Genomic DNA, 5,769 nt, shown 5'->3' with positions numbered 1-5,769 from the left:
AAAGATGGAGATCAAAAGGCACAAGATGATGATGGCCATATCATATCACTTATTTGATTGCATGTGATGTTTATCATTTCTGCATCTCATTTTGCTTAGTACGGCGGTAGCATTATAATATGATCTCTCACTAAATTTCAATGTATAAGTGTTCTCCCTGAGTATGCACCATTGCTACAGTTCGTCGTGCCGAGACACCATGTGATGATCGGGTGTGATAAGCTCTACATTCACATACAACGGGTGCAAGCCAGTTTTGCACAAGCAGAATACTCGGGTTAAACCTGACGAGCCTAGCATATGCAGATATGGCCTCGGAACACTGAGACCGAAAGGTTGAGCGTGAATCATATAGTAGATATGATCAACATAATGATGTTCACCATTGAAAACTACCCCATCTCACGTGATGATCGGGCATGGTTTAGTTGATATGGATCACGTGATCACCTAGATGATTAGAGGGATGTCTATCTAAGTGGGAGTTCTTAAGTAATATGATTAATTAACTTCAAATCTATCATGAACTTAGTACCTGATAGTATTTTGCATGTCTATGTTGTTGTAGATAGATGGCCCATGTTGTTGTTCCGTTGAATTTTAATGCGTTCCTAGAGAAAGCTAAGTTGAAAGATGATGGTAGCAATTACACGGACTGGGTCCGTAACTTGAGGATTATCCTCATTGCTACACAGAATAATTACGTCCTGGAAGCACCGCTGGGTGACAAGCCTGCTGTAGATGCTGCTGAAAATGTTAAGAACGTCTGGCAGAGCAAAGCTGATGACTACTCGATAGTTCAGTGTGCCATGCTTTACGGTTTAGAACCGGGACTTCAACGACGTTTTGAGCGTCATGGAGCGTATGAGATGTTCCAGGAGTTGAAGTTAATATTTCAAGAAAATGCCTGGATCGAGAGATATGAAGTCTTGAATAAGTTCTATAACTGCAAAATGGAGGACAATAATTCTGTCAGTGAACATATACTCAGAATGTCTGGGTACCACAACCACTTGACTTAGCTGGGAGTTAATCTTTCTGATGATAGTGTCATTGATAGAGTTCTTCAATCACTGCCACCAAGCTACAAGAGCTTCGTGATGAACTATAATATGCAAGGGATGGATAAGACAATTCCCGAGCTCTTCGCAAAGCTAAAGTCTGCGGAGGTAGAAATCAAGAAGGAGCATCAAGTGTTGATGGTCAACAAGACCACCAGTTTCAAGAAGAAGGGCAAAAGGAAGAAGGGGAACTTCAAGAAGAACAACAAGCAAGTTGCTGCTCAAGTGAAGAAGCCCAAGTCTGGACCTAAGCCTGAGACTGAGTGCTTCTACTGCAAAGGGACTGGTCACTAGAAGCAGAACTGCCCCAAGTATTTGGCGGATAAGAAGGATGGCAAAGTGAAAGGTATATTTGATATACATGTTATTGATGTGTACCTTACTAATGCTTGCAGTAGAGCCTGGGTATATTTGATACCGGTTCTGTTGCTAATATTTGCAACTCGAAACAGGCGCTACGGATTAAGCGAAGATTGGCTAAGGACGAGGTGACGATACGCGTGGGAAATGGTTCCAAATTCGATGTCATCGCCGTCGGCATGCTACCTCTACATCTACCTTCGGGATTAGACTTAGACTTGAATAATTGTTATTTGGCGCCAGCATTAAGCATGAACATTATATCTACATCTTGTTTGATGCAAGACTGTTATTCATTTAAATCAGAGAATAATGGTTGTTCTATTTATATGAGTAATATCTTTTATGGTCATGCACCCTTGATGAGTGGTCTATTTTTACTAAATCTCAATAGTAGTGATACACATATTTATTCATAGTATTGAAGCCAAAAGATATAAGTTCAATAATTATAGTGCAACTTATTTGTGGCACTGTCGTTTAGGTCATATAGGTGTAAAGCGCATGAAGAAACTCCATGCTGATGGACTTCTGGAATAACTTGATTATGAATCACTTGATGCTTGCGAACCATGCCTCATGGGCAAGATGACTAAGACTCCGTTCTCCGGAACAATGGAACGACCAACAGACTTATTGGAAATAATACATACTAATGTATGCGGTCCGATGAGTGTTGATGTTCGTGGCGGGTATCGTTATTTTCTAACCTTCACAGATGATTTGAGCAGATATGGGTATATCTACTTGATGAAACATAAGTCCGAAACATTTGAAAAGTTCAAAGAATTACAGAGTGAAGTGGAAAATCATCGTAAGAAGAAAATAAAGTTTCTATGATCTGATCGTGAAGGAGAATATTTGAGTTACGAGTTTGGTCTTCATTTGAAACAATGCAGAATAGTTTCGCAACTCACGCCACCTGGAACACCACAGCGTAATGGTGTGTCCGAACGTCATAACCACACTTTATTAGATATGGTGCAATCTATGAGGTCTCTTACTGATTTATCGTTATCATTTTGGTGATATGCTTTAGAGACGGCGGCATTCACGTTAAACAGGGCACCATCGAAATCCGTTAAGACGAAACCTTATGAACTGTGGTTTGGAAAGAAACCCAAGTTGTCGTTTCTTAAAGTTTGGGGCTGTGATGCTTATGTGAAAAAGCTTCAACCTGATAAGCTCGAACCCAAATCGGAGAAATGTGTCTTCATAGGATACCTAAAGGAGACTATTGGGTACACCTTCTATCACAGATCCGAAGGAAAGATATTCGTTGCTAAGAATGGAGCCTTTCTAGAGAAGGAGTTTCTCTCGAAAGAAGTTAGTGGGAGGAAAGTAGAAATTGATGAGGTAACTGTACCTACTCTCTTTGTCGGCGTTCTGGGAACGGGGGTCCCCAAACTTGCCTGCCTGCGGCCCGCGGCGTGGCCAAGCAATAGGCCGTACGACCCATCTTCACCAACAAGGCACCCAAGACCCTCGCGAGGGGCCAAGCCTCATGAGGCGGACGATGCAAGACCTCCTCTAGAGTGTCCTAGCTAGGTAGGCTCACGAGGAGTGGAGATATCAAGGCGGGGTGAACCTCACGAGGCTCTCATGATGTGAGCCACGACGATCGACACCAGGCGGGCGCCAGCGCGCGCAGCGTCCTTGTTTCCTCTTTGGTGCAAAGGGGGCAAGAGCAACCGCGGAGTACCGAGGCCTCAGGCAAAGGTTGTCATTTTGGTGCAACAAGACCAATACCATGGACTGCAAGGCGGAGGTCATCGTGGAGCCCAAGACGGTGTTATCACCAGAGCTTTGTGCAGGCGAAGACTACTTTTGTCAGGATGGCTCATACTAGCTGTCCCCCTTCAAATTAGCCCGCCATTGTTGGCTCTCGTCCCGCTCGATATTTGGGAAGAGGACCAGGGCCTCTACAAATAGGACTAGCCACCACCATAGTAGGAGAGGCGGGGAGAGATCTCATCAGACCCAGAGACACACACAAGTTCCTACACGCAAGAACACCTCAACCTCAGGAGGCTGTTCTTCCCCTTGTATTATTCATCATCAGCCCAAGAGGCAATCCACCACCACACTGGAGAAGGGTATTACACCACAATGGTGGCCCGAACCAGTATAAACCCCGTGTCTTTCTGTGTTGCGAGTTCGTCGAGTTCGTCTGCAAGATCTTAGCGAGCTAGAGCGTAGATCGATAGGAGGGGAAGACTTTGCGCCCACCCCAGTGTTCGAACCTTAAGGGTTTGCCGGAACCCCACATCTGACACCCTTATTGGGAAGTAGTTCGTCGCAGAAATCAGTTCCAGTGATTCCTACACCAATTTGTGAGGAAACTAATGATGATGATCACGAAACTTCTGATCAAGTTACTACCGAACCTCGTAGGTCAACGAGAGTAAGATCCGCACCAGAATTGTACGGTAATCCTATTGTGGAAGTCATGTTACTTGACCATGATGAACCTACGAATTTTGAGGAAGCGATGACGAGCCCAGATTCCATAAAATGGCTTGAGGCCATGAAATCTGAGATGGGATCCATGTATGCGAACAAAGTGTGGACTTTGATTGACTTTCCCGTTGATCGGAAAGCCATAGAGAATAAATGGCTATTCAAGAAGAAGACTGACGCTGACAGTAATATTACTGTTTACAAAACTCGACTTGTTGCGAAAGGTTTTCGACAAGTTCAACGAGTTGACTATGATGAGACCTTCTCACCTGTAGCGATGCTTAAGTCCGTCCGAATCATGTTAGCAATTGCCGCATTTTATGATTATGAAATTTGGCAAATGGATGTCCAAACTGCATTCCTTAATGGATATCTTAAAGAAGAGTTGTATATGATGAAACTAGAAGGTTTTGTCGATCCAAAAGGTGCTAACAAAGTGTGCAAGCTCCAACGATCCATTTATGTACTGGTGCAAGCCTCTCAGAGTTGGAATATACGTTTTGATAGTGTGATCAAAGCATATCGTTTTATACAGACTTTTGGAGAAGCCTGTATTTACAAGAAAGTGAGTGGGAGCTCTGTAGCATTTCTGATATTATATATAGATGACATATTGTTGATCGGAAATGATACTGAAATTCTGAATAGCATAAAAGGATACTTGAATAAGAATTTTGCAATGAAAGACCTCGGTGAAGCTGCTTATATATTGCGCATCAAGATCTATAGAGATAGATCAAGACGCTTAATTGGACTTTCACAAAGCACATACCTTGATAAAGTTTTGAAGAAGTTGAAAATGGATCAAGCAAAGAAAGGGTTCTTGCCTGTATTACAAGGTGTGAAGTTGAGTCAGACTCAATGCCCACCACTACAAAAGATAGAGAGAAAATGAAAGTCATTCCCTATGCTTCAGCCATAGGTTCTATCATGTGTGCAATGTTATGTACCAGACCTGATGTGTTCCTTGCTATTAGTTTAGCAGGGAGGTACCAAAGTAATCCAGGAGTGGATCACTGGAGAGCGGTCAAGAATATCCTGAAATACCTAAAAGGACTAACGATATGTTTCTCGTTTATGGAGGTGACAAAGAGCTCATCATAAACGGTTACGTTGATGCAAGCTTTGACACTGATCCGGATGACTCTAAGTCACAAACCAGATACGTATTTTTATTGAATGGTGAAGCTGTCAGTTGGTGCAGTTCCATGCAGAGCGTCGTGGCGTGATCTACATGTGAAGCGAAGTACATAGCTGCTTCAGAAGCAGCAAATGAAGGAGTCTGGATGAAGGAGTTCATATCCAATCTAGGTGTAATACCTAGTGCATCGGGTCCAATGAAAATCTTTTATGACAATACTGGTGCAATTGCCTTGGCAAAGTAATCCAGATTTCACAAGAGAACCAAGCACATCAAGAGACGCTTCAATTCCGTCCGCGATCAAGTCAAGGAGGGAGACATAGAGATTTGCAAGATACATACGGATCTGAATGTTTCAGACCCGTTGACTAAGCCTCTCTCACAAGCAAAACATGATCAGCACCAAGACTCCATGGGTATTAGAATCATCACTGTGTAATCCAGATTATTGACTCTAGTGCAAGTGGGAGACTAAAGGAAATATGCCCTAGAGGCAATAATAAAGTTGTTATTTATATTTCCTTATATCATGATAAATGTTGATTATTCATGCTAGAATTGTATTAACCAGAAACTTAGTACATGTGTGAATACATAGACAAACTGAGTGTCAATAGTATGCCTCTACTTGACTAGTTCGTTAATAAAAATGGTTAAGTTTCCTAACCATAGACATGAGTTGTCATTTGATTAACGGGATCACATCATTAGAGAATGATGTGATTGACTTGACCCATCCGTTAGCTT

General features: G+C 42.5%; 1 pseudogene; it reads left to right on the top strand.

The window, feature by feature from the left end:
* The first annotated feature begins 903 nt into the window (after window positions 1-903).
* Window positions 904-4,840, top strand: LOC147990476 (uncharacterized; annotated as a pseudogene).
* Window positions 4,841-5,769: the final 929 nt, after the last annotated feature.

This window comes from Triticum urartu, chromosome 1A (assembly GCF_056163025.1).
Source record: "Triticum urartu cultivar PI428250 chromosome 1A, HENAU_Tu73, whole genome shotgun sequence".
In the NCBI taxonomy this organism is placed as follows: domain Eukaryota; kingdom Viridiplantae; phylum Streptophyta; class Magnoliopsida; order Poales; family Poaceae; genus Triticum; species Triticum urartu.
The sequence above is the reverse complement of the archived record's forward strand: the minus strand, read 5'-3'. Positions and strand labels throughout refer to the sequence as shown.